Here is a 9,265-nt window from a genome sequence, read left to right as displayed (position 1 = left end):
TTACACATGTCCAAAAATTAAACTGCCCCTTGAATATACACAGAAAGTCAACATTGTCAATAGGAAAGCTGGTTCACACTGAAACAGACACCAACAAGCTAATAATCCAAGATGATGCCATTGATTTAGAAGTGCAGTTGTTGAGCTGATATGTGCTGCTAGAAGGATCTTTCTGTGGAAAATCCCTGCATTATAAGATTTGTAACCAATAAAGCTTCTGACTGCTCTTGACTTTAGACAGAACTCTGAATCTACAGGGGTGATCCACGTACAGAAATGCAATTCCATGTATAAATAGTCCCTATCATGGGTTCAATAGAGTGCTGCAAGAATACAAAATCCTTCCATCCAGAAGCTATTCAGAGGAACTGTAACCCAGAGATCTGCTTAATACTTGTGCATGCTAGTTTAACAGGGGGGAAGTGGATCTACAGATCTATGGATGGGATGGAAAGATTTAAAAATGCAATGCAGAAACCCATACATTACCATGACTATCATTGTATTTTAAAACATTCAAAATAGATAATGGTCGCTCCCTTCTAACAAAAGATGTTCATAAAAATATAATGACCCATTTTAAATTGTGTTTTAATTTATTTAGTAAAAGATTAGGAATCAAAACCAGAATTTTTGCTTTAAATAATGGTAAAACCCACAAGGAATAAAGTCTTCTCTGCAGACTATGATTCAGTAATATCTTTTATTTCAGAAAAGATGAGATCTTTACCAAAACAGATTTCTTAAAAGGGATAATTAGGTACATTTTAGTTAACTAATTTTTATTTCTTGTGATTATTCCCTTGAAAATAATTTATTGTGGCATCTGTTTTTTTATAGTGCCTACTGTTAAAAGACAAAATCTTTTGTTTTCTGCCTTGAAAGTGTTTCTTTTAAAGGAAAAGAGACATCTGGGGTTAGGTCTGTTTCAGTTGTCTAATGCATCAGTAAACCATTGTCAATTTGCTAACATTTGCATAAGTTATTCTATGTAGACAATTTACTTTTTGTTTAAGACTGGCATTATAAACATCCATAACTATGGATATGCTGTAAATTATTGTAGGTTTTGTGTAAGAAAACCTTTCACCACATTACTACTGTCGATTCTTGGTTTTTGATTGTATAGCCATATGTCTTATATACCTGTTCTGTCATCAAAACCTCCTTTTCCTATATTGTTAAACACTTATTAAGCATGTTTAGTAGTTTCTCATTTTATTTCATATAGCCCATGCAGCAATCACTGACAACATAAAATTATAATGTAATAGTCCAACCAGTCTACTTCATGTAAGTTATAGGAGTAGCTTGCAGACTCTAGTGCAATTCAACTGCATTGCAGCTTATTTCAGTGCAATCTTCTGCCTGCTTACTCAGAAGTAAGTTTCACAGAGTTCAGTGAGACATACTGTACTCCCAAGTAAATGTGTACAGGATTGCAGCCTACAATATGTTTGTTTGGGGCATGTATGAATCTAGTGGAAAACTAGCTATTGAAATTAAGATATAGAGACTGGTAGACTTAGACTTTAGACTGTCAGGTGAAAAAATCGACACAAACAGCTTTCAGGGAGAAAATCCATTTAGAATTTTAATAGCAGTATCAAAAAAAGAAGGCCCATATTTTTCAAAGCCCCTTCCAGACCATCTAGAAAACTTAGCAAGTTTATTCTTGCGGCTTCTGTGTAGCCCTGTATACAGGATCTAAATGTGCTTAAATAAAACATCAAAAAGGACTACTGAAATAGAATGCAGTATAGCAAACCTTGTCAAAATGCTATAAAATAACAATTAAATTCAGGTAGGTAGCCGTGTTGGTCTGACGCAGTCAAAATATATAAAAAAATTGCCCAGTAGCACCTTAGAGACCAACTAAGTTTGTTCTTGGCACATGAAAGCTTATACCGAGAACAAACTTAAGGTGCTGCTGGACAATTTTTTTATTTTTAAAATTAAATTAAAATGTAACATGCTTCAGGCATAATTGACCTAATCCAACAGTATTTAATCCTAAATACTGACACATAGTAAATATGAGCACTCTCTTCCACCTTAGTGTCTCTCATAATGCAAAACTTCCCAAAATTAGTCTCCTAGATATCTGTGTTTGGAAGGCCGTTCTAAAATACAGGTTCAGCATCAACATCATACTTTCTCCCCAACCCAGCTTATTAATGAGAGTATTTAAGAGTAACCTCTTAAGTAATTAAAGAAGCAGGGCAATCTGTTGTGATCAGAAATTCTGCAGCTATGTGTATGCCTATCAATGTGCTGTTCTTTACTTGCTGTGCAAATCAGTTTTTAATTATCAAATAATATTTCAAGGACTTAAAATAGTAGATACGTTAGAAAGCACACACACTCATCAACAGCAGCATCCTTTGGTTTAAAACTGAGAGACCTGGATCACTGTTTGATAGACCTCTAGAATCAATGAGGGTTTAAGCTAAGCACAAATGGATTCCACTGACTTGATAAATAATCAAAGTCAGCCAGAGTCCCTTTGTAGTAAGCTATCATGTATGTTGGTTGAGTGTTGTGTTTGTACAGATACCAAAACATAATTTTATCCAGATTATTTGACGATACACTCCTAAACCCATTTGTATACCAATGGGGTTTCATTAAATTAAGACTATGTTGGGTTGAAATTCTACTGTACTGTACCTTTGAATAATTTATATAGTAAACATTCACTGCATTAGCATAGCAAATATTATACTATTTACTAATCTTTGTGAATCTTAACTGCGTAAAAACATTTTAACGAAAAAGCTTAGACAATGCATTGCTTACAATACGTAGAATTTATATCCTGATTCTAAAGAACCTTTATTTAACCGTCTTACGACTTAAGTAGAATGTGCTTCCAAATACAGATGTTTTTGACAATGCTGACTCTTATATTAGTGCTTACTATGGTTTAGTAAATTGAAAATATTCTGTTTACATATTCATCTCCATTAAGCAATTTATGTCTGTCTGAGATTATTCCCCCCCCCCCTAGATATTATGATATTATGGGGCACAAATTTGAACACCCTAAAGCCACTAAAGTGAGTTTGATGGATAGCCGTTCTAAAATACCATTGATAGCCTCACTTCAGTTTAACCTCATGCTTCACATATAAAGTAGCTATAGGAAGATGATAGATGTGCACTGATCTTGCCACCTTCTACCATAAGAACTGCACCACTGTTGACTATAATTCTTACTGTTAACCTACCTAGCGACTTACTTAGACACGGGGGCCTGGTACTTAGGGATCACTGCTACTACTTCACATGTTCACATGTTAAAGTGAAAAACTTTGAACCATGGAGGAGGAGTTTCACTTACTCTAGGCCATCTGTTTCTCCACAGCATGGAAATCACCATGCCCACTGCAAATGCTAGGCTGATAATGTTAGTTAGACCCTTTAACTCAAGAATAACAACTCTTTCAGAAAACACACACGAGATTTCATTAAGTGCTTTACTATCCAATGAGAGAGTGGAGTAATAGTTTGCTCAGCGGTGCAAATGTTGTGAATAAGTTATCTAGCATCTATTTGTTTTTATGATACTTTTGAGTGCACCTATACATTTTTTATAATTGGTTTAGGGGAGTTTGGGACAGCTAATGTAACTGTACCCAACATTATTTACAATTTACACTGTCTTCCCTTCCTGTGTCTCTTAGTGTATGTTGATAACCAAAACAATGGATTTTTAGTAGTAGTTCCCTGCTTTCTTTTCTTCAAAAAACTTTATTGACTATGGGTACAGCTGACATCTCATTCTATATCCCATAATGGGTAGCCGATTCCCTTTTTAAAGTGCCATAAGATTATAAAGTACACACACAACACACACACACAAACACAGGCCTAATTTTCCTAGTACGTAATCTTTGTCCAAGTGACCTCATGTACAGAATAGGAAACATTATTCAGAATGCAATGTATTCATATACACATTCTGGTTCATGCATTAGTGTCAACTGTTAGAAAGCTTCCTTCCTTATCACGCTTTATCAGCACATTGTATGTATTTTCCACTATGAAAGACAGGTAGTGTTTCACTGACTCTAATTGAAAACACTGTGCATGCTTGGCACTTCGACAGAATTCCAAGATGGAAATATCATACTGTGTAGATGTTTCATCTGATATTTTATGAAACCTGAATCCCAGTGGACTCTACACACTTGGATTTTGGTAAACCAAACAGCAGCTAGCCTGAAAAGTAACAGGTGGAGAAAACTATAACAAATACTTTTTTAAATGAGATTGGTTGGGGTATTTCGGCCATTTAACAATTTTAGCATATTCAATATTTTACTGCAGTTCGTTGAACGTGAACTTTCTACAAAGTGACCTGCACTTTGTGCAAAGCAACCAAACGAGTGAATAGCCTGCTTTGCACCTGCCCACCTAATTGTCTGAAATGTCATTCAAGCCATAAATTCCTTTGAGATATTTTGTGTTTGTGCAATCAAGGCAGTTGGGTTTGACGCCTTAGGTGTAAAGATGGCTCTCCATATACAGTTTGTGTGTATGAGTGCTTGGGTGCACATATACACAGATAACAGTAAGTCTGATGTCTTTTTTGAAGCGAGGTATCTCTTTGAATTCCACCTACTGTGCTCTAGAAACTAGACACTTTTTAAATAAAAAAAATACAAACATTTTCTTTGAAAATAAGTGATACAAATACCTTGCTTAGTAGATTTGATATCAAAACTGAAGACCAAGAACTGAACAGGCAGGACTGTTTTGGCATCAAATCTTTTTAAACTGTTCAAAAATTTTATTTAGTGGAACTATAATTAAGAATTAAGTGGAATGTCAGAACAAACTGGGGAGTTTTAGAAATAAATCACTCAGCAATCATTTTATAAAGTTTAACTTCTAAATGCACTATGATTTATTACAAAAATATATTTTCTTCTGCTTGCAGATATGGTTGTTCCATTTTGTGATAGTTTTAAACTAAAGCAGTTAATTTTGTTGCACTGTGTAACTGCATGAATTCATCAAGTGTACATATGTACCTGTGCAACATTTTTTGGGGTTTTGTATTTGAATTTCAGTATTGGTTATTTTTGTATTTTACTTTACCTGTATTGGAGTTGTAGTAGACATAATTTATACATATGATTTAAAAACTGTTTTGCAACTGAAAAGTCTTCTTTAAATTGTAAAATTTTGTTGATGGAAACTCATTAAAATGGTATAAAATTATATTAACAATTGTTTTGTGTTTTGATGCTCTCTGTACATAAATATGTATTTATCTGTTTTAATGGTGTTGTGTCTTGCAATTTTGGATACATTTTAGAATAAAGTTTCATTTTACAAAAATAAGTTGTACTTTAAAAGCTATGTCGTTATCATGATCCAGGAACTGCCCTTGATAACTCCACTTGTTATTCCTAGAACTATTCCAAGATGGATGAGTAATTTAAACATTCTGGCTGGAATCCATAGAAGCACTCTAGGTGCATCTAAGGCTTCTGACATGTTTAGTGAGCTATGTCTTTCTTTCCTTCCTTTCTTCTTAACCATTCCATACTGTATCCAACTGTTTTGGAAAGTCCTCTCTGTTTTTAAATGAGTTTTGCCATGTGGCACAAATACCTGTCTGCGTCATGCTGACCTCTGACTTCTGAAATGAGATCAGGAAGGGGCCCTGTGGAGCTGCAAAATGTCAGACGGTCAACTGACCAGGGTTTTGTTCATCCTTTTTAGTTAGCTGCCTGATGTACCATGTGCTGTGTCTATGTGTACACCCAGAGAGAAGACAATGTAGAATTAACTCCTTGTCAGGATTCGCTCTCTAGAGTTATTAACAACACGGAGTAAATTACCTTCAGGAAAAGCCAATTCAGGTACAGTATGTGTGTGAATGCGCACCTATATTATTACTTAAAACAACGACAGAGGATCCTTGTTATTAAACAAAACTATTCTAGAATGGATTTATATTGCGTGTGTGAACATCAAATTACTTGAAGAATTTGCTATCTGCTTTGCCTTTTGAGGTTTTCTTAAGTTGCAACTGCATGTTATAAAACTTTATTTGCATTTATTTCAAACATCCTACATATTGTTAATTAGAAAAACCCCAGAGTTCACCAGCTGAAGACTTGCCATGCATTAATCTTAGTCAAAGAATTTAACTAGCTACTGCCTGTTTATCGTGGTTTCTCTCCCCTCCTCTCCATGGTCAAGCTGCTGCTTTATAGAATATTCAAGAACTATGGGGAAGGGCTTGATACAAATGTTTGAAATGGGGAGGTCTGCTACCTAGAAAGAGAGGGTGAGTGTAGGTCTCATGCAAGGCCTAGAAGCAAAAGAAAATGTGCTGCAGGAGGCCAGAGAAGTGGGCAGTGGAGTCACTGCCAGAGGCGTACCTAGGCTTGCACCCAATACAACAACAAGCTGCGCCCTTGGAGAGGCCACTTTTTTACCCCCTGGACCTGTGCCCTTGGCGGGGGCCAACCTCACCAACTCCTAGGTATGCCCTTGGTCACTGCCCCACCAATAACAGTCTGCCTTTGCCCAGCCACCATCTACCTGCTTCCATACATCCAGTCCAGGGGGTGGCACTGTCTTGTCAGGCTCCTCCTCCTCAGTCTCAGCATTGTCCTTAAGAACTCAGTGGTGGGGGTGGGAGAGGACAAAGCTAGAATGGTTTTCTTCGGCTGTGTATTCTGTAATTGTACAGAATCCTAGAATGCACAGTTTGCAAAGAAGAAACTTGCACATATAGTACATACTCACACATGAATGTATTCATTGGTATCCACGTTCAGAGTGGCTCTTTATTGGTGAAAAAACACATACTTAGATGTTTTAACACATTAGCTTGGATTCTAGCAGTTCTCCCTTTCTGTCATCCTCTCCTTACATATCCTTTCAGATTATATATTTTTCCTTTGTATAAATATACGAAATATTTAGCAGCTAAGCATACATGCAGTACAGATCTTGAAGTTGGTCTGTATAACCTTGAAATGGACTCTTGATTCCCCCCCCCTCACAATTTAGCTGCACAATCTCCTCCTTAGAAACTAGTTATTGCAGAGAAGTTTAAAATAGCAGCCTTCCCTCTCTGCAGTAACTAGAAGGGCTGCTCCCCCTTCACCCGCTTTCTTTTTAATTCCAGAATCCCTCTATGCTGCCTAAAAGCGATCTCATTATCCAGGCTGAGCACAGACAGCTCCAGGGAATTCAAGAAGGCTTATACGTGAGCAGATTTAGACTTTGCATTGCTCTGGGATGCCAACAGCTTTGCAGTTCCTAATCTTACAGCAAACAACAGATACACTATGGGCAGAACCTCTGGTCAGCTGGGTCAAACTCAGCTTAGATGAGTCTTGAACATAAGAGTTTATTTAAAAGAGCATTTTTTGTGAAAACCTAAGTAATTCAAATATGACACTGTACATTTGGACCCAAATTTAGTGACTGAAGCCAAATTTGAACATGTTTAGCTTTGAAAATATACCAGTGTTTTGTTGAGGTTAGAGCTTCTTTTTTGAGTGATGAACATTCATAGAGAAGAGAGTCTATAGACTATGGAACAGGCAAGGAGGAGAAAATAATGGTCACTACGCTTAGTTTATACACACATTATTATACAGCAATTTCTAAAGCTGCTGGAGCCAGTTTTCCTGATCAGAGATTTCAAGATTCCTCACTGATGAACACCTGCCAATGATAATTGAGTGTAAACATCACTCTTAAAAACAACAGGCAATGGAAATAAACTCAGTGTTGGGTTCTGCCTAATGATTTGTAAACACACCTATGCATCTGCAATGCTGGATTATATGAGAAATGATATTTTGTATCAGGTGTTCCAAAGGGAAAATTGATTGGCATGGTTACTTCACACTTTGCTTTCAAAACAATAGTTTTAAGCCCTGCCAAAATATAAATATCCTAATTTGGAGGGAAATTCAGCTGGAGATAATTAGGTCAGAAATGTATAGACCATAGTCCAACTACAAAACCACTCAAAACAGCTTTTAAATACGACTAAGAACAAAACTTTGCATAGAATACATACATTGTAACCCAAGGAACATTGATATTTTAAAATACCAAATCTTCTGGCAAGGCTTAGCAGAAGCTCCGATATATAAGAGTGTGCAAACATTCTGCTTGCTGTGGAGCTCAAACTGAACAACAGAATGTTTCATTACTGTCCAGCTTCTCTTCTGGAAGTAGAAGGTCAGGTTGACCAGAATTCAAAGCTCACACATGTCCCTAGAGACAAGAAGATGTGTGCAGGTGAGTAGAAAGACTGAGGACTAAAAATCCTTACTATAACTAGTCAAAAGTAAATCCTATTGACTTAAATAGGGCTGACTCCCAGGTAAATGGGGTTAGGATTGCAACTGGGGTGTTGTTGTTGGTAAGTTTGTTGCTGTTGGATTTTTTTTGCACATTTATATATTTTGTGATTGGTATAGAAATTGTTCAGGCTGGTTGTGTATTTCTAAATGTTTTATTTATTGTTTATAACTACTTTTGTTATGTAGTTGCATAATTTTTCATGTTGTAAGCTACTTTGAGCATGGTTTGAACTTTGGAAAAGCGGCATACAAATGAAATTATGTATGTATGTATGTATGAATGTATGTATACCTCAAGAGGAAGCGAGAGGGCTGGGCAAAGAAGTTGAAATCTCAGGGAAGAGAAGATGGAGATACCCCTCTTGAGACAAAGGAGGTTGTATAAGAAGCTTGCAGGAAGTGTGTTATGTGATCAGTTTTTGTGGGATGGAGTTGGCTGACTGTCTGGCTTCTAATTCCTGGATCCAGCGTGGATTCAAGTGCTGGAATAGCCAGGCCAATGTGGGTAATGGGCCATTAAGGAAAACAAAGCGGTGGCTCTGTGCCAGAGGGTAAACAGCTGGGCCTTCAGAGAGAGAGAGAGAGAGAGAGAGAGAGAGAGAGAGAGCGCCAAGGATGATTTCTGCTGGAATAACAAGGTTGTGTCTATGGGATGAAAAATACTCTTTCAGGGTGTTAATGCTGCAAAACCCTCCAACGCAGGCTCAGGTTGTATATTTGTGTAAATAAACCATGTAACGTCTGGGACACCACTCTGCCTCACTCCCTGGAATCTTGCACCACGCAGAGATTGGGGTGGCATGCAACAGTATGTTTCTGGCAGGAAGGGAGTGAATGGAAAGGCAAAGATGATGTACAGTCAAGAAGGATGGCTGGGAACCAGAAAGAAGCAAGACAGGCAGCTAAGAAGCAAA

This window comes from Podarcis raffonei, chromosome 11, assembly GCF_027172205.1.
Source record: "Podarcis raffonei isolate rPodRaf1 chromosome 11, rPodRaf1.pri, whole genome shotgun sequence".
Classification (NCBI taxonomy): domain Eukaryota; kingdom Metazoa; phylum Chordata; class Lepidosauria; order Squamata; family Lacertidae; genus Podarcis; species Podarcis raffonei.
This window is presented reverse-complemented; position numbering follows the sequence as displayed.